The sequence below is a fragment of the Camelus dromedarius genome, chromosome 1 (genome assembly GCF_036321535.1).
Source record: "Camelus dromedarius isolate mCamDro1 chromosome 1, mCamDro1.pat, whole genome shotgun sequence".
Classification (NCBI taxonomy): Eukaryota; Metazoa; Chordata; class Mammalia; order Artiodactyla; family Camelidae; genus Camelus; species Camelus dromedarius.
The window spans coordinates 50,134,132-50,154,340 of record NC_087436.1 but is presented as its reverse complement, the minus strand read 5'-3'; the positions used below and the strand labels follow the sequence as shown (position 1 = coordinate 50,154,340).

The following is a 20,209-nucleotide window of genomic DNA, read 5'->3' as shown; positions in this document are numbered from 1 at the left end:
ATTTGCAGTGAGTTTAATGCCATTTAAATGAATGAATAAAAGAGATTTATTAACTTATATGGCTGAGACGTGAATTGTTTGTGAATGAAATCTATAGAGAAAAATGGGAATAGGAGCTAGCGTGCAAAGAATTTCATGAAGAAAGATGTTGACAGCAACAAAATAAAACTGTTTCAGAATTGATATTAACTGGGTGATTTGAGTATTAATTAGGCAATTTGGGTATTAATTAGATAATTTGTTTCTGCTGCAGAATCTTATGGACTAGAAATGAACCTATAAAGGTGGTTTTGTGTATATGTGTGTGAGTATGATACTGGGAATGGTGCCAAATTGAAGTCCCCAGAAAATTGAAGTCCTCAGTATACCTGGAGAACAGGTTCCATTGTGTTAGCAGAAGCTTTAGCAGTAACATCGATGAATTATACTCAGAATGACCTAATGCAGATATCCTCCAGGCTGGACTGTCCTGTTCCGTCCTTCACATCAAGAGGAGAGTTAGTCGGCTTCTGCTTCAAGGAAAGTCAGCTTGAAATCCCTCGTTACACGGGTATATCATTTCCATGGATTGCTACAATTTGAGAAGATCACTGGAATTCGAGTTAGTCTTACAAGGGTCGAGAATCCTCAGAAGTGAATTTTAGCACTGTTCATTCAATTTGGTTGACATTGACTGATGAAATAAGTTAGTATTTTTCCAGAACAAAGATTAAAGGACCCTTGTCTTTCTCTCTAGAAACCAAACTGAAATACTGTAGCATCTACTATAAACTGTGAGGCACTCCAGTGTGGTTTACTCATTCTTCAAGAAAAGTTTATTCTTTATGATTTTACTAGTTAATACCTGCACATTTAGAATTTTTGTTCTGAGAGTAAGGAAGTTGTGTATATTGCCTCATCCCTAATGTTTAAAATGCTACCTTCTATGTAACAGACCATCAGTAAATATTAGATGAATACATAAATGATGCAAGCAGTAGACCTGCATTCCTGTTGTAACTCCCTACCCCAATTAGAAGGGTTTAAAGTGATGAAGTTAAATTACTGTGACTGAAAATATTTAAAGTGAAAGATTACCAATTAACGTGGGTAAGGGAAAAAGAAAAAAAAGCAAAAACCAAAACACCCTTGAGTAATCAACTCCTTAAGTCCCTGAAGTACCACCAAGGTGGCTTTAGTTGAGTTTGGATGAATAAAGGTTGCCTGTTTGCCACTTGCCAGCAGATGGCCTAATTATTCCATTGTTCACCGGACATCAGAACTCCTCTGTATACAGGAAAAGCAGTTGATGAGGAGTAAATTTCCCCTTGATATTTTTTAAAATGGAGATCATGTTTTAGTATACTTCTTATTTTTTGCTGGATTAAACAATTGATTAGAGATGCTAATTTTAACATAGCCCAGTCTAATCAATGAGGGAAGTGTATACTGCTTTTCATATATGCTAAATCACCTAGGAAGGTCTGTAAAGGTGACATGCGAATATCATTGCCTCACGGATAAGTGGATTCATCAGCATCCATGAGTAATGAGGCTCTTTATTTTCCTCTAGGCGGTCTTTGCAAGTTATTAAAAACATTCCATTTAGACAACTTTACCAACTTTTCTGAAAATCAGTGTATAAGCACTGTTGATGTTCAAACTCAGTTTACCTGCAACAAACTTCCTCAGAGTTCTGAGGCTGTTTACAGGTTATATAATTTGTTTATAAGGGGAAAGTGCTTTTTTAATCTAAAAAGTATGTTGAATTTTTTTCCTTATGGGTAAATATGAAAGAGATACTATGTTTGATGAAAACAAGAGCAACAGGTAGACGGGGCAATTAGTAGTCAAATATAATGTCCTGTTTGATATTTTACTTTATTAACTCTACCTATTTAAAATATATCATTCCACTAGACCTACTATTACTTAATAAAAATGTTTCAAAAGAAAATGAAAAGGAGATAGAGATGAGTTAATTGTCTTTATCCTTGTGACTTCATTGCCTTTCATTGGTGGTTTCACCAAACCTTGAAAGAAGAAAACCAAACCTCATGAAATCAATATCAAATCATGATATTGAATGGGTATTGTCTTAGTCCTTAGAAAAGAAAGTCAGTTTTGTTTCCCAGTGGAACTGTTATTGCCTTTTTTTTTTTTTTTGATAGTTTACAGTATTGTTTTATTTTCTGCTAAGGAAATCATTGGAAAATTATTTCTTGTTAAACATAAATGAGGTATAAATACAGATATGCACATTTTAATTAATAATCAGAATATTTAAAAACAATTTGAAAAACTTAGACTTCTTAATAGAAAGTTCAAAAATTCCAGAAGATTCTGGAAAGATGTTTGGTGTTGTCAAGCTAATTTTTTTTAACAACATAAAATAAATGATTTAACTCAGAGTTTCAGCTCAACAAGGTGTCTGCACAGTTTTGTTAATTAAAATTTTTTTTTCTTAGAAAGTTTCTCAAATGTGCCCTAGAGGCTTTAGACATTAGTACCATTTAACAAAAAATATTAGCACTTTCATATTCTTAGCATTTGGATTCTTGTTGCTTTCAAGATTTCATCTATGCCCTATTCACTTATTATAAACAAAGAAAAATGTAGATACTTTACAAAGAATCTTATTATTTTATCTATATCTTCTAATTTTTTAAATAATTAAAAAGTAATGATAAAATATGGTTTGGATAATTTTTATATATGAAAGAGGTGGTTAGATTGTTTTACCATTTCCTTATTTGTTGATTGATTATATGTTATATTCTATGTATTTTCTCTCTCTGTATATATGTAGATTACATATAAAATCAATCAACAAATAAGGAAAGGGGTACAACATGAGATTATATGTATTCTCTATATAATATAAAGTGAATATGTTATATAGACTATTCTATAGAATATATTTGTATACATGAATAGAATAGAATATTTATGTATATATACAGGTATAGAATAGAATATTTCTATCCTCCTTCCATCTATTCATTCAAGGGGAAAGCATAGGTGGGGCCAGGGTGGGGGCCAGCATGCTCACAGGAGCGCCTTGCTGGTGGCCAGCTGTGCCTGGTGGGTGTTGGAGCCTCTGCCGGGACCATCAATCCCATGATGCTTTGCTCCACTGAACAATGGTCTCCTTTCTTTCACCAGTCACACTTAACTACACCTTCCTAGAGAGGAGGAATGTGCCTGGCACTGGCTTTGTCATGCCTGTGAGGCAGCAGGGAAGTCACAGAAAACAAAGCCAAGTCTCCCAACTGGCCACTGATGCCCTTTCCTTCTTTGAAAAGTGACTTTTGGAAATCTAGGCACAGCTGAGGCTGCCTCGTTACCTCTTTCCTCATTGTCTTCTTTGAGAGAGCTGGTTAAAGAAAACCAAAATAAATATGTATTTAAAATTTTTTTAATGAAAAAAGTTTTTAAATTTTGAGTTTTTTTTTTTTTTTTAATATTGACAAATGCTTTATGTTTATTAGTGCTTAGGCCAACAGGTAAATAATGAACTATAAGACAGATCAGAGCCAGAAAAGGGCCAGAGTATATGGAAGGGTAAGATCACTTCCAGTTTGGGAGATGAGTGAAAGGTCCAGGAAAGATTCACAGCCCCAGCATTTGAGGCAGGCCTTGATGGATAAAAAGCATTTGCCTTACACTTAGTTGGAGCTTAGGTAATTTACTTACTTATTTTACGATGCATTGGGGTGTGTGTGTGTGTGTGTGTGTGTGTGTGTGTAGACAGAGAGAGAAACAGAGAGGCTTAACCTACTAGAGGCCAAGTATTGTTCTAGACACAACAGTGACCAGAAGAGATTAAAATTTCTGCCCTTAAGGATTTATATTCTGGTAGAAGGGGAGGTAGATAATAAAAGCATAAATATATGCTACAAAATGGTAAGCAAGAAAGTAAAACAAATGATCTGGCTCTATTGTTACTAGCTAGATGACATTGGTCGAGGAACTTACTCTCTCTAATGCACATTTTCTGCATTAAAAATGGGCCTAATGCTTACTACAAATGGATATCATAAAAAGCAAATGAGATAATGAATATAAAGTGGTTATCAAGTGCTTGGTGTATGGTCATATTTAGATTAAAATTGCAATAATAATTTAAATTATCAATATCTAGAAAATTCTATTTAATTAGGGAGGTAGCATATAAGTTTCCAAAACACAGATTGATGGCTAGAGTGTTGAAGGAGAAGAAATGGTAAAGATTGATTTCATTTAGAGGATTCATGGATGTGTGGGTATAAACTGATTTTACAAAGTTTCTTTGAGGAAGAAATTTAAAAAATCATGGGTAAGAAGGAATTATACAAATGGAAAAGGAAAGGACAGGCAGGCGACATCCAGTCCTAGGTACTACCAACTCTTGATACATTTATTGATTTAAAAAGGCACCTCCAGAGGCAAGTGTGTCATCCAAGGAGATGCTAAAATAAAAACTGGAAACAGAGTTACTAATTCCAGAGAAAGGAGAACGAAGACCAGACAAAGTCTAAGACCAAGCAACAAATATACATCTGCCTCTATCTGTGAAGAGAACAAGGGGTCGGGGGAGGGATAAATTGGGAGTTGGGGATTTGCAGATACTAACTACTGTATATAAAACAGATAAATAACAAGGTCCTACTGGTTAGCACAGGGGACTGCATTCAATATCTTGTAATAACCTATGGTGAAAAAGAACATGAAAAGGAATATATACCTGTATAACTGAATCACTGTGCTGTACGCCAGACATTAACACAACATCGTAAACCTACTCTACTTCAATTAAAAAAAAAGAAAAGAATATTCCAGTTGCCAGGGAAAGCTAAGCATGGAAATCCCAGTAGGATAGTAGCCGACGGCAGGTGCTCTGTTGATGAGAAGCCCTACTCCAGGTTCCAGGCTGTGGGCAGTTACTGTTCTCCAGTCTCTGAGAGCAAATCAGCAAGGGCTATATTAGGCTCTAGCTGTAGATGGTGACTGTGGTACCCAGAAAGTCACCAGAACACAGTCATGTATTTTTAAAGAGGTAAACACAGTGTACCCAAGCTCAGTTAGAAGAAGTAACACGTGGAGAACGGGAAGGGAGATAGAAAGTAGAAGAGCAGACTGAGGCCAAGATTCAGAACCAAAGCCAGAGTTTATTTTTCGTTATTGAGTCCTTGGTTAGCTTTGGAGTATCTGAGGATTTTTGAGGGAGAATTTGGCCTCTTTTCCTAGAAGTATTCCTGGGAGTCTAAGCCAGGATAATTATTACATTGGGGGCCACTGGTTTTCACCGTGTGGAGGCAGAAAGAGGAGGCAGAGAGCAATGTTGAACAAACTTTCAGATGGAAGAATGAACAAGCAGGGTATGGATACATTGTCAGAAAAATTTGACATTTGAGGGTAACTGCTTCAAACAATATACTACTAAAGGGAATTCCTAAGTGAATAAATTGATCTAATAATTTTTAAATCCCTACTTTCTTCTCTATATAAAAGAGGACAGTAACCAAACCGTTGACCATCTTTGCCATCGGTTTCCAAATGCCTGCCTTCTGTCTTCAGAGGGCCCCCACTGCGCAGCATAAGAGATTTGTGGAAGAAGATACAAATTTGGCCTTAAGACTAACATATATTTCCTATTATATTCTAAAATGTCAAATTTCTTTAAATCTAGGGGAGAGAAAATAAAAAGCAGGTGTTTTAGACAATATTTTTCTAATAAGTGTTTGAAGGACATTAATATCTACATTCTATGATAACTGTACGTGAGCAAATACATTAAACCAGATACTTCCTGCCAGAGCCACTGTTGTATTCCTTCTCTATGATGTGTACTAATATTTATAATGAATCAAAGTATAAAGCAGTTTAAGTATTCATGCAATTAGCAAATTTGTCTTAATGTAGAAGTTTAAAAATACACAGTACGTAAACATAGTTTTAGTCAACCATCAACTATTTGTTGGAAATTTCTTTGGCTAGCACTAGGGGGAAATGCTAAAAATGTAAGACAAAGTTTAGTCTTTATCCTTGGATGTCTTATAGCCTCTTGAGGGAAAAAAACGTGTCACGGACAGATGCATGCACATGTACACACATGTAAATGGAAGACAGTATATAATTTAATGCTGTGGGAGTTTAAAGAAATGAATGATGACTCCGCACAGGAAAGAAGTAGTCTTTAAACACACAAAAACATATAAACACACACATATATATAAATATGTATATTTTAATTTCCACTCTCTTGCCCTTTGCTACTGGCACTTAATCCCACTCTTCTGAAACTAAGAGCAACAGACATGATGGAGTGACAGACATCAGAGGATACAGGAAGAGACAAGAGACTTCCCTGAACTCCACAAACAAAAATATAAAAGACAGAACATCACTGCCTAGACATTTTAATGGGTGTCTGAATATTTAGCCAACTATGTGTGCAGTTAAATGCATCCATACATTGCATTATTGCACCCTGTAAACACAAATACACACACTCACACTTATAACACCCATGCACACAACCAGTATATGGTATACATATTCTGGCACTTGAACTAGTATCTATTTCGTCTGATGTTTATGTTTATTACATTTACAAATGCTCTACATAATTTCTAAATTCTACATATAATGTTTTATAGAATTTATTTTATTGTGAATCTATTAAATTATATCCAAATTTTATATAAATTACACATATGCTTATTAAGCTACATAGAGATATATATGGGGCATTAGTCTATCAAAAGTAAAATTCCATTCTTTGCCCAAAGGATGCCAAACACACACACACACACACACACACACACACACACACACACACACACACACACACACACACATATTCTTAAAGTTTCTTCTTACTTATTAACCCTCAGCCATTTGCCCTAGTCTCTTGCATTTCACTAGGCTTCAACAAAGGCGCTAAGTGCTTTCCAGAACGTAGATTTAAATGAGGCCCCTGCCCAGTGGGCTTACAACCTAATTAGGCAGAGACAGTTGACCAACATATGCCCGCAGACTACAGTTGGCCACTTATTTATTCTCTAATTAACATAAAGCAGCGGGGCCGCAGCTCCGCCTGTGCTCAGCGAGCAGGAGAGCGGCTGTGTGTGCTGTAGACTCTGCGTGAGATGAGACAGCTTCTTTCTGCGGGCTTTCCAGCATGTGTCCTCTTCTCCTCGCTCATCTCCGTAATTAATATTCCTGTGCGTGTCTTGCTGTGCCTGTATGTCCAAGCAAACAGACCCTCCTGGCACGGCAGAACCGTTTAGTTCAGACGTCTTGATGATCAACACAGGTCACCGCAGGGTTGACTTGACTGTTGCACAGGCAACTCGATGGAGAAGACAGGACAGGGTCAGCCCAATGTGCTTACCCCATGCTTTGGTTTAGCCAAACAAGGAAGTTTTTCACCTGAAAGCATTAGATTGTCCAAGTGTAGTGGCTTCTTTCTGCTGTTTCTTCTGCTCTTTCTAAATCTTATTGCAGTCTCTTTAAGTTTTGAAAATTCTCCCTCCCTTGGTGTGTTCCATGTGATTCTTAAGAAAAAAACATTTGACGTGACATAAAACAAACACAATGCCACTCTATTTTTAAAAATTATGTGCTAGAATATTATGATGAGAGAATGATAAGCCCCAGACCAATTAGATAAAGTTTGAGAAGAAGTTGGTACCTGAAATGCATGTCAAGAGCTCACAAGTATTTGCTGGATGAAAGCCTTCACGAAGGTGGTGTGATTTTACTAATCATAATTGTTTGTCCAGAAAGAAAATGCAAGCAAGAAAATCGCATTTTTTTCCGTAACTCTGCGGATATGTTTGATGGTGGTAAAAGGCAAAGCTAATTTGTTTTTAGGTTATGGGCACAAAGTAATGGCAGTTACCACCCACCTAATGCTTTCTTTAAAATTCTGTGTAATGCTCTTGACCTAATAGTAATCCTGATTTATATCTTCTAAGAATAAAAACCTTCACAGCTTTACAGCTATGAATTTTTTACCCTGTGGTTTTCAGTCTGGCGTTGGAAAAGCTGATCTTCTCCTCCTCTTCCTTCTCTTGGTGGGGGAAGGAAGTATTTTTTTTTTCTTATTTTAATGTATTGAAAAAATGGTATAGACATTGGAGAATGTGATTTCGTATAATATTATTCTTTCCTTGTATTTCCTTACATTTTTTAACTCACGACTGCCATTGGATAATTAATAACATTATTTGTTTTGAAATGTTTCTCAAATGAACTTGAAAATAATACAGCAGATGTTTGAACTAGTAGGAATTTAATACTTATATAAACACTTCTTATATTTTCTTATAGATTGTGTGTCTCTGGGCTTGCTGCTATGTTGCTGAAGTAAAGAAATATAGGCAATCCCATAGAAAGTATTTTCTTTACAAGCTAAGAACAGAAGGCCTGAGTCAAAATATAAAAAAAAAATCCAAATTTTAGATTTTTAAAATTATATAACTGTTACTATAACTGCTTCTAAACAGAGTCCCAGAAATACCAGTATTATTAATTTTTAATGATAGAGTTGGGACAGACTAGTCACATTTTAGAGTTTAGGTGTTCGTCTGATACATGTCTTTGATCTCAAACATCTTGTGCTTTAGAAATAAACGGTCATTTTAGTCTTTTTGAATCAAATTGCTGCTTCAGTTCGTTTTTGTTTAATGCACGTGTGAACATGCTCACCATTGTGCAAATAAAACCCAAATTGAAAGGGATATCTAACATTAATGTGGTTTTACTTATTTCTATTTAAAATTCTATATCTGGAATTTGAAACCATGCAATTTTTTTGTGGGTTTCTTTTCATTTGTTTTTATTCATTTTTTTCCTCTCTCTTCTCCCGTCTTCCATTTTCTTCATGGAAATTTCATGCAGCAAAACAGGAAATTCCATCCAAGTTGATCTAACCTTAGGGCCTCCTCCAAGCATGCTGGAGAATCAGTTCTCTGTCACCTCTGAGAATAGAATTCATTTTGGATTCTTGTATTACCTGCCTCTGGTACTTGGGCACTTACTTGCAGACTGACTGAGTTATTTTAACTTTGCTGTGATGTAAATGCCCTTTATTGCACAGTTTCTAACTTAGTCTTTTTAAACCAAGATTAAATTGTAATAGTTCAAGGTATAGTGCCCCCTCCCACATTATGAAGTACTTAACTAAAAATTTCAAAGTGAAAGTAATAAATCAAAACTAGGAAGACATTCTAATGTTGTGATTCTTGAAGTTCAAGTTCTAAAGTATTTTCACTTATCCAAATACATTTCCTTAAGAAATACAGTTATTTGCAAATGGTTGCAACTCTAAGCAAATCAGCACAATAAAAATGTAATAGTTTTGTCAGAATTTGTAAGATTTAGTTGTTTTGATGGTTCTTAATAGGTAGAACTAGCATTTCTGGGCTCCAGCCAGTTGACCATCTGTCTAGGTAGTCCATGGAGAATCAGAACAACTGAACTTTTGGCACATCCAATTACATTGAGCAACGACCAACCCTGTTTTAGGTTATAACAGAAGAGAGCATTTCCAAAAGATTTGGTTAATTGATTTAATGCTGAGAATTTTGGGAATCTGGCAACAGTCACAGGAGCATTTCCGTGAGCCATAGTGAGCTGAATCCATCAAAATGTAAATTAATCAGATTAGCACCATTCTTGTAGGTGCTTTGCTGGACATTCTGAGGAATACAGTGATAACATAATTCTTGTCTTCTGTTGCATACAAAATATTATGTGAAATAAGATTTGGACTGTACCTGTCTCTAAAGGAAGGCAGCCAGTAATTTAAAAAAAAATGACGTTTGTGTTGGAGTCCTGGGAGGGAGAAACTACTCTCAAGTGGAGATCAGGAAGCAGAGCGTCATTTGCGTTGTCTCAGATACAGACATGCCTTTGAGAAACGAAGTTAGACTTGAAGCTTGTTTACCAGACTGAGGGACAGGTTGAGTGAAAACAGTGAAGTGAGTTAGGAATTAGAGAGGACTGAGATTAACCTGAGAGTCAGACTGGGGCCAAATGAAATAGAATCTTTTGCATCATCTTTAGAAGTTTAGATTGATGCCATGGACAGCCAATAAGGAATTCTGAGCAGAAAAGTCATGACGTTGTGGTAGAATATAATACACAGGAAAAAGCATAGTTAGAAAAATCTGGGTGGGAACTCCTACAATAATACAAAATAGAGGAAACAGTGCCTTCACTAGGGCAAGTGAAGAGGGAAACAAAAGGGGGACTGCGTCAAGAGATGAAGCTAAGATAGACGTGAAATAAATCACTTGGGTTTATGTGAAGGGAAAAAAAGGAAGAAATCATGATGATTCTAAGACTTTGAGAAGGAATGGCTGTGTTATACAGTTAAATGAGATCCAGAATTCAGCAAATGGCACAGGTTTCCAGATTTACATATGGTCATTAAGTTCATGCAAGTGCCTGGAAGAATGAGTAGAATTTTGAAAAGTATCACACTGAAGAGAGAGAGGAAAGACAGAGAAGAGCCAAGGAAAGAGAAGGGTGAAAGGGAATCACAGGAGAACAGTGAAATAAAGAGCATTCATAAGCAAGTGGTCATCAAAATTAATCACCTTAGAGATATTAAGGAGACGGAGGCCATAAATAATGTCATTGGATTGAGAATACAGAAGGTCACAAGGGAACTTCAGAGGAATAATTGTAGTTGAGTAGGTGAGTGTGAAACTCATTATATTCACTTTACTTCTAAAAGATACATAGATGGATAGATACATAGATAGATAGGATATAATCATGACCGGAGAAAATGATTGACAGCATCTTTTTTGTGGAAGTGGGTAGTCAGTGAAGGCAAGATGAACATTAGCATTCTGTTAAATAATGCAAAATAAAGGGAGTGTTTTCAGAGGTTTGGGTAGTCCTTAAGAAACCAACAAAGAATGTTTACCCGCTTCCCAGACCTAGATCTGAAGAGGAAAAGGAAGGAGCTAGAGTTATGCAGCCATCAGCCGCTGCAAGAAACACGGCCCCCAGTGTTGGAGGGAAGAAGAAAAGCTGTACTTCTCTCCCTGCAGCCTCCTATACCCTCTTCTTGCCTTCCACTGGCAGAACAAAATATAAACCTGGCCAGCACCAAGCCCTGACCTTAGGAGTACAGTCCTTGGGAGTCTATCTCTTGGAGCATAAATCAAGGCAGAACCAGTATAGAGTAAGAATAACCAGGATGAGCATATTCTCAACAGTGAAAGAAGTCCCAGAAGTAAGAGAAGAAACGTGTATGAGAGAAGATAAGAAAATAAATGGAAAAATGTTCAGGCTAAGATGAAGGCATACATAGAAAATTTAAATTGAAAAGTGCGAAAGAGGAAAGAGAGGCAAAGCAGTTTCAAAGTGGAGAAGTAAACCCAGGGTCTCATGTTAGATGCCCTTGTCTAGGATGGATATACAGAATTTGACTTTGCCAACCTAAACGGATAAGGAATATTACAAAATCACAAATGTTATCAGAATTCAACCTTGATTATTTCTGTAACACTTAACTAATACCTTAAAATTAATACTAAATAGTTTACTAAACATTTTTACTATTAAATTTAAAATTATATGTAAAAAATAAGTTCACTTAATATCATAATGTTAAATACATATATGTGCATCTACATGTATTTTATATATATGGAAATTAGTGTTATAGTGATTACAATGATCCAGTGCTTTGTTAATATGTTCTATGCAGTAGTCTAGAAAGAAAAGTTTTCACAATAGCTTTTAAATGTTCTGAACAACCTTAATTTCTGCACAGGCCTGAGCTCCTCTTTTTGATCTCTGTGTTCATTTATTAGAGCATGCACAGCTTTATGTGGCACTGTGTTCACGAATCTGTAAGACTGTCACCAGGGAGGCAATGGGATCAGTTTTCTGTAGCTGTTATGTAACCCTTGTCCCTTTGGTTTGAGATGCTTTTGGAGTTTGTCATCATTTTCATGTTTCAAGCAGTGAAATGGAAAAGGGAGAAAAGGGCTGCGCCTCCTCACTTAAAGGAGGTTTCCTGAGAGCCCCACTACATATCTACCTGCATCTCCTTATCTATATGTGAGTCACATGGGCCTGTATACTGGGGAGGGGATGGGAAATATACTCTCATAGCTGAGTGGCAGGAAATCAGTGTTCTGATCATTTGAAAGATAAGGCAAGCCCAGATTTAGTAGGCATCTACAATTTCTGTCTTCCTTTGTTAAAGTAAGAATGTTTAGGCCAGTGTTTCTGTTACTCATGTAGAATGAAACTCCTATATGGATCTTAGAGAAACTAGGGACTCTGGTTCCGCCTTGGAACACCACTCTAGGGGAAGGAGCATTGAACAACTGAAGGACTGAGTGAAGTAGGGAAAAATGTATGTTTGACATAAAAATGTAGGATTGGAGAGTATCAAAAGTGATGTAGGAGAACATTTTCTTAGAGTCAGTGTTCATTGGAACTATAAAGTCATTCTGAAAGCCATACATGAGAGAATACATTTTAAATTAAATATCTTGAGATGAGATCCCTTTACTCTTTTTTAAGAAATTCTTTTTGGAAAGCATAAAAAAATAGTGCCTTGATTTATAGCAAACTTCATCCCATAGTGTGCAGTATCATAGTTATCAACAATAATGACAATGACCTCATTCGTTAATCGACATATATCAATGGTGTTAGACTGTGTACTGGGCAGAGAATTTGTGAAGAGTCAGCAGGCCGAAAGCGTAGTTCCCTGGAACCACAGGAAACTTTTATATAAAAGACTTACAATGGGACACTCAGTCTAACTTGAGTTGCCTAATGTGATACCTTCTTTCAAAATTTGGTTTAGTTTTACCCTTCTGACACTGGTGGTATTCTTAGAGAGAATAGGAAACTTAATTTTTAGGGTCTTTTAGGTCTCATTTGAAAATTTCTGTACCAATCGGGAAGGAAGTGTGACAGTGATCGCAGTATGTTGGAAGTGTGTGCACTGATTCAAGTTTTCTTGTTTTACTAACAAGCAACTAAAAATTTGCAACTTAGAAAATGTGTTTACAAATACTGCTGGATGGGAAATAGCCATATCATAAACTTTAAACAGTATTATAAAAGTGGCAAGAAAAGCAAAATTCCAGAATCCACATTATCATATTTCTGCATGTTTTTTTTAAACAACAATTTATGCAGAAGATATTAATTTATAATGATTTGAATAAGATGTGGGGGCAAAAACCATATGTTTCTTGGCCAAATATAATCATTCTTTGTGACTCTATTAAGCTATTTAACAAATGACATATTCCATGGTTTAATTTTTCAATTCTGCATCATTGTTTTGCACATTTATTACCATCCCTAGCTGAATTAAAAGGATCACCTGCTTAACTTTTACTCTCAATTATCTTAAAAATTATTTTGTATTTGTATATCTTGGATTTTCAAAAGTTATCCTTCAATAAGACTTTTCTTGCATTAGGTATACATTGTAGGCATAAAATAATTATAATCTTTGCCCTTTCAGAATCCAAATGATTTCTGAAAAAAAACAGTGGATTGATGAATAATTTTACCCTAACATTAGAAAAATAGTTTCTTGAAACTATAGAGACTACAAATGACACAAATGCAAGATAATACTATACAGATATAGAAAAAAATATGGGAAAAGAAAAGCAGGAGATTTTTTAAAAAGCAGTCATACATACTTCATAAGAAACCAAATAAAATTTGATCAGTTAAGACTATACAAATATATGAGACCAGGAAATTATTAGTAAAAGCAATAGCAGGTAAAAATCTAGAAAATAACCTTTGTACTCTTATGATACCGAGTTATCTTATGATACAAGGTCTCAAATAGCAGTGGTGCTTTTTAATTGAAGTGCTCACCCCTTGATCAATTAGCTTTGGTGTAAGGACGTGTGGCACTCAGAGTAGTACCTGGAAAACAAAAGGTATTGATTATGGTGTCTGACTTTTATAAAATATTTGAACATTATTTCATTTGATCCTTGCAACAATCATAGTGAACGCAATATTACTACCCTCATTTTACAAATGGAGAAGCTAAACCTTAATGAATGTAAATAAAATTATGAACATCACAAAACCAGAAAATGAAAGAACAGGCCTGGAACCTAAGACTCTTTGAAAGCTTACTTCCAAAATTTTAACCCCTGTAAGTTCTGCTTTCTGTGTGAAAGACTATTTATTTCTTTTCCTCACTGAGGAAGTTGCTATGCTGAAAATTCTGGATATAAACAAGAGAACCAAACACAATGTATTAAGGTGTTTAATTTCATCAACAATACATTTACTTTCTGATTATTGTATATAAGGGTTAAAATGTAGCTTCAGAATTTGCCTGGTTTGAAAATTGACCCTACCAATTGGACAACTTACATGCTACTGTTCTACCTCAGTTTATTCATCTTTAGAATGGCAACAAATATAAAACTTACTTAACAGTGTTGTGGTATTACATGGATTAAAATGAAAGATTCTTGAATACCCTGGAGCAAGTTTTAAAAATAAATTTTAGTTAAGATTATTTTTAATATTATGGACATTTGTAAAACAATGACATATTTTCTTTAATTCATGGCTCACTTGTTTGCAAATACTAAAAAAAAATGTTTTAAAAATAGAATATTGAAAGAGCCCTCAATATTGTCAGCAGTCTTTGAGCTTTCCAAGTACGGGGACTGAAATTCCTTCATCTTTGTGTTCCCAGAACCTGGCACTATAGGACTTCATGTGAATGTTCATTAAGGAAGTTAATCAAGTATCCAAAAATCAAGTATCTTTGCATGCAGATATTGGAAGGTTGTTCACCTTGCAATAATCTAACAGTGCTGTAATGATTTAACTTACAAATGACTTTTTATGCATTATTACATGTGCTTTCACTACAACTCTGTGATATCAAAGTTTCAAAAAATTATTAATGCAAATAATATTTACTGAAATTGTCCAAGATACAAGATACTTTGCTAGGTGCTATTTGAGAGTGAGTATAAACACACAAAGTTCATATGTTTACGGATATATTTCCTTTACTGAGGAACTTTTACTCTCTGACCTTAATTGGAAATGGTTTAAAAAAAGTATCATGGACTTCCGGTTTCCTGTTCAATGAGTCAGGAACCAGGAAGTTGCCATTCTATTCCAACAAGGAGTAAAAAGCTGAATAGCCTGAAATATCAACAGCTCTTCTTATATTCATAAGAAAGGCAAACCCAGGGCCAACTGTGACCCCCAAGGCTGGAGAGAAGACGGGTGAACACAGGGAGTCACAGGTTGTGAGAGCAGAAAATCCTGAGCCAGGCGCATCAGGTCTGGACAGCGACAGAAATCACAAGGCATAACAAAAGGCAAAAGACACAATCTGAAGAGACAAGGCAAGCATCAGAATGAGCTATGGCAGGGATGTTGGAATTATCAGACTGGGAATTTTAAAGTTCTGATTGTATGCTAAGGACTCAAATGGATAAGGTAGGCAGCATGCAAGAACAGATGGGTGATGTAACTAGAGAGGTGGAACTTCTAAGAAAGAAGCTCCCCCGCCCCCAAATGCTAGAAATAAAAAAATTGCATTGTATCATGGGGGAAGCAGTTTCTTCTCTGTAAATAAAGACATTAACAGCAACTCCTGCTTTTGACTGAGATATGTCAAAATTTGCATACCTTCATATGTGTGTCAAAAATCTACATGAACATGGCAATTGCATCCAAAAATTTTCTCCGTTCCCTTTCAAAACACTACAAAGATGACAAATAAAACAATCAAATTGTGCAAGTCTACTAGAACAGAGACTGGCAGAAATGAAAATAGCAGGTTTGAAGGGAGGAAGGCAGCAATTATTGACACATCCACGAGGCAGAAGTTAGAATCTATGTGCTTACAGGGAAGTTTATCGATGAGAAGTACCCAATCTGCTTCACAGATCCGTGGGAGATCTAAGGCTTAAGGACCTCAGGTGGTGGGGATGAGAGGAAGTCATTAAATATCTATGTAATTAATACCTTTTTTTTTTCAAAACCAGTTTCTACTCTTCTTTTCCTGGACAGAAGATAGATTTGCACTTCCTGAAACTCTCATGGTAGGTTGGGCTGTGAGATTCATTCTGGCTGATTAGTTGTGGGATGAGTAATGCTACTTCCAGTCTGAAGAAATAGCCACTGTGAGGCTCTTTGGAAATCTCCGTTCTCTCCAGAATGGAATACAGCAAGATTTAAGATGATTGATGCCCCATCACCACAAATTCCTGAATGATGAGCAGAAACGGAACTCAGTCTGTGATAGGCATGTAGCAATATTAAGAAATAAACCTTCGCTGTTTTAAGATTGAAGATTTGGGCTTGTTACTGCAGCAAAACCTACTCTAACTTGACTGATACACTCTAGACGTGCAATTGACAAACCTCCTTTACTCTGTGTAATTAAGAAAATGCCTGCATCCTCAGGTTAATTCTCCGGAAAACCTGAACTCGAAGTGGTCCAGGTTAGGGCTCAACAGGCACAGCATTGCTAGTGATAAGTTGAAGGACTAAGATGGAGGGTCTATGTGAAATACGACACACTAACCAGAAGAATCTTGGTTTCTCTCTAGCATGAAGCATGAGAAGGCCGACGCACAGATATGTATTTGCCAGTGAAGGATTTGGAGAATTCTCTCTAGTAACTGACTAACCTCAGAGAAAAACCTACAGATACTGATAATTGAAGTTGCCTCCATGAAAAAACTGCTCACTACTTTCTCATGTTATAGCAATGCATTTCCTCGCCTCCCCCAAACACACCAAACTCTGATCAACCCAGTGATAAGTAATGAAATCATTTATTTAAATTAACATTAAAAAAGGGGGGGCATAAAGTGTCATAATGCATGGGAAGATGATAGATACATTGTTTTGTGACTGTTTAGTTTTCGCTTACAATTTTATATGTCTGTGTGTACTAGGATATGATGCCAAATGTACTTATCACTAAGGTTGCTAGATGTAGCAAATAAAAATTCAGGATGCTGAGGAAAATTTGGATTTGTACATTTTGGAAATTAAAGAGATGATATCCCAAATTTTAAAAGACCGATAGAAAATTTGCAAGAATCAACTGAACAGACAACTCTGAAAATAAAACAAAACAAAATTGGAGTTCACAATATATATCTCGTCACTGTGCTATACACCTTAAACTTCTACAGGGCTGTAAGTCAAGTATATCTCAGTAAAATTGAAAGAAAAAAAGAGCAGAAAAAAGCCAAAATATATAAGTATATTAGAATATCAACTCAGGGTGGGGAGTCTCACATATCTTTGAAGAAACTGAGAGACAGGAAATTATCATAGAAACAATAAAATAACACTTCTGGAACTTAAAACACGAGTCTTCATATAGAACGTGTCCCCTTCTACAAAAGGTAAAACAAATGTTAAATCCCATCACTGTGAACTTTTTAACATTAGGGATAAAATAAAAGACCCCCAAATAAGAGCAACACTTGTCTCAGGCAAAGACTCCGGAATCGAAAATGAATCCTTAGCTTCACTAGAAGACAGTAAAGCAATATGTACATACTATGCAATAAAATTGTTTTAAATTCTTGAATGCCATACCCAGACGATCTTATTATTAATTGTGAAGTAGAACAAAGAAAGTTAAAAATGTGCACTTTGAAGTGTACTCCATTAAGGCAAGGGAACTTAGGAACCCAAGAAACAGATACCCAAGCCATGAAAGTGTGTAAGGGAATTACTAGATTGATGACTTTGGGACAGTATAGAATTCAGGTTGGAATAGGAATAAGCAGTATTCTGGGGAAAAAAAAAAGATATTTAGTGGGGGAGTGGAACTGATTCATGCAAAAGCGTAAAGTTCTCATTTAAAATCTGACATGCATAAGGAAGATGTTTCTGATAGATAAGTGATAAAGCCTGTAGAGCTGATAAAGGAGTTGAGGCATGTGGAAATGTTTCATATTTGAAAACAGATATTTTAAAAATTAACTGGAGTAGATGAGAAGAGAAGAGCAATCAACACATACAAACAAGTACATGAGACATAGCTTCTGGGAGTTATGTTCACCATATATGTTCACAAATGGAATGTAACACAAAACCACTGGATTTAATGATGAGTGACATTTGCATAATCATAACAATATAAAATCTGTCTGAATTAATTAAATATTATGAATAGGTGACAGTATAGAGAGAAAGTGAAGGGAGACAATGTTGTCAAAGAGCTAAATTCTTCTCTACTTTAATAGGAGATGAGTTGGTGAGTCAATAAATAGTAGTACAAATGTATCAGTCTAAAAAGGGATAAAAACATCACAGTGAAGACTGAGAGTTGCAAGTGTTGGCCTCTGAAAAGCAGAAAGAGGGCTAGAGAATGGTGGACTAAAACTACAAGCATCCTCTATTGTATTTAAATTACATACCATGTAACAACTGGACAATTGGTCAAGGTGTTCCTCTTTTATCATGTCTTTGTTCCAAAATTAATTCTAGCAGATGAATTTCAATAATTTTGCCATCCCATGTATATTATGGCCTTAATAATAGCTGCATAACTATTTACATGCTATTTGAAGCCTAATTATTTCTGTAATTATTTTAGTAGTATAACTGCATCATTCAGTACCATATAGACATTACAGTACCATGGTACCACACACACAGACACACACAGACACACACATACACAGACACACACACATGGTTTATTGTGTGATTTACTATCATGCATTTTCTGCATCTATAGGATGCTTGCTTTTGGAAATAGAATGTCATTTTATTCTACATAATGTTACTGGTAAAATATGGTTAAGAATAATTGAAATCATTTTTTCTTGTCTAAATTTTGTATTATATTGCTTTTAAATTTCCTGATGAACTTTCTGTTTTATTTCTATCTCAAGTGAATAGTGTTAATGACCTTTAATGACCTGCATCTATAATGTACAATGTCATGTCCTATAGTTGTTAATATTTGGACTAGATCGAATCATCAGTCATTTCTATTGCACTTTAATTCGGACAAATTGTATTTCATTTGCAGCTTTAGGTGCATACGGATGTTGTTGCTATAAGGTTTGTGTTAAGGTTTCCATTATTAAATGTATTCATTTAATCAGATTGTTATATTATCACTGCTCACACACACATATTAACTATATTGGCCTCAATAACTTCATTGGCGTCTCTTTGATTGTTATAAAGCTTATCCTGCTCACTTGCTGACAGCATAGAAATTTCTAATCTTTCCTTTGCATTAAATCTATAGCATTTTGACTTTTAATGGCAAGGAAACCTTATGTGACAGAAATCATTCTTCCATATGTGCCATGTGAAATCTTATTCACATCCACTTTATCTGTCCTCCACAAGTCATGTTTTGTGTTTATATTTAAAGCCGGTGAAACTCAGAATAATGTACAAAGCATCACAATATCATGTAAAAATACTGGAATGTATGTCTGTAGTTTGTTTACATCATTCCATCCCTACCACCACCGCCATTCTAGCCAAAACTGCCGTTGCTTCTCATTGGACTACTGCAGTGGCTTTCTTGTTGTTTCATGGCAACCTACAAACCGTTTCTGCATATGCTGTACCCTACGCTCAGATACTCCTCCTTTCCTTTTCCACCTGGCCAAGTCTGACTCACTGTTCTCAACTCAATTCAGGGGTCATTTCCTTGACTTGGTAAAAGGCCTCTACTACAGGATCTCTGGCTGCTTACCTCTTTTCCAATTTCCTTGTCCCCAGAATCTTTTGTCAGTTTTAATAAAGGTCTGTAAACTCCATGTGTGCAGGGATAAGTTTGTGATTATCCACCACATAAAGTTAATGCATTTTCATTGAATCAATGAATGATAGTTTAGTTTAATAATTAAATTATAATTGATAATATGTGTCTTGGTCCTTAATCTTATTTAAAGTGTGGCATTGGTTTACTCTTGTAGGCAAATTAATTGGTTTTCTAATATCCAGACAAAATTAGCATCTATTACAAACTCAGACCTTATGGATTTCCTTTTTTATTTTTTTGTCCCCCTTAACATCCTACACTGCATGATAGTCATCAAAACCTTTCTATTTCAGGGGTAAGCATCCTGAAAACATAACTGGAATACATCTGTTTTATTTTTAAAGAGGACCAACCTGTCACCCTGATGACCATTCAAAGCACTCGCCCCCTCCAGATCTGAACATACTGTGGTCAAGGAGCAAGGTAGGC

The 20,209-nt window shown here is 35.6% G+C and overlaps 1 long non-coding RNA gene across 1 annotated transcript in view; it reads left to right on the top strand.

Moving 5' to 3' along the window:
- LOC135322117 (uncharacterized) overlaps positions 1 to 16,080 on the top strand; it is a 73,461-nt gene extending 57,381 nt beyond the window's left edge. Inside the window, exon 3 of the long non-coding RNA XR_010382425.1 lies at positions 16,008 to 16,080. This is a non-coding gene — a long non-coding RNA (uncharacterized LOC135322117). The remainder of the gene's footprint in view (positions 1 to 16,007) is intronic.
- Positions 16,081 to 20,209: the final 4,129 nt, after the last annotated feature.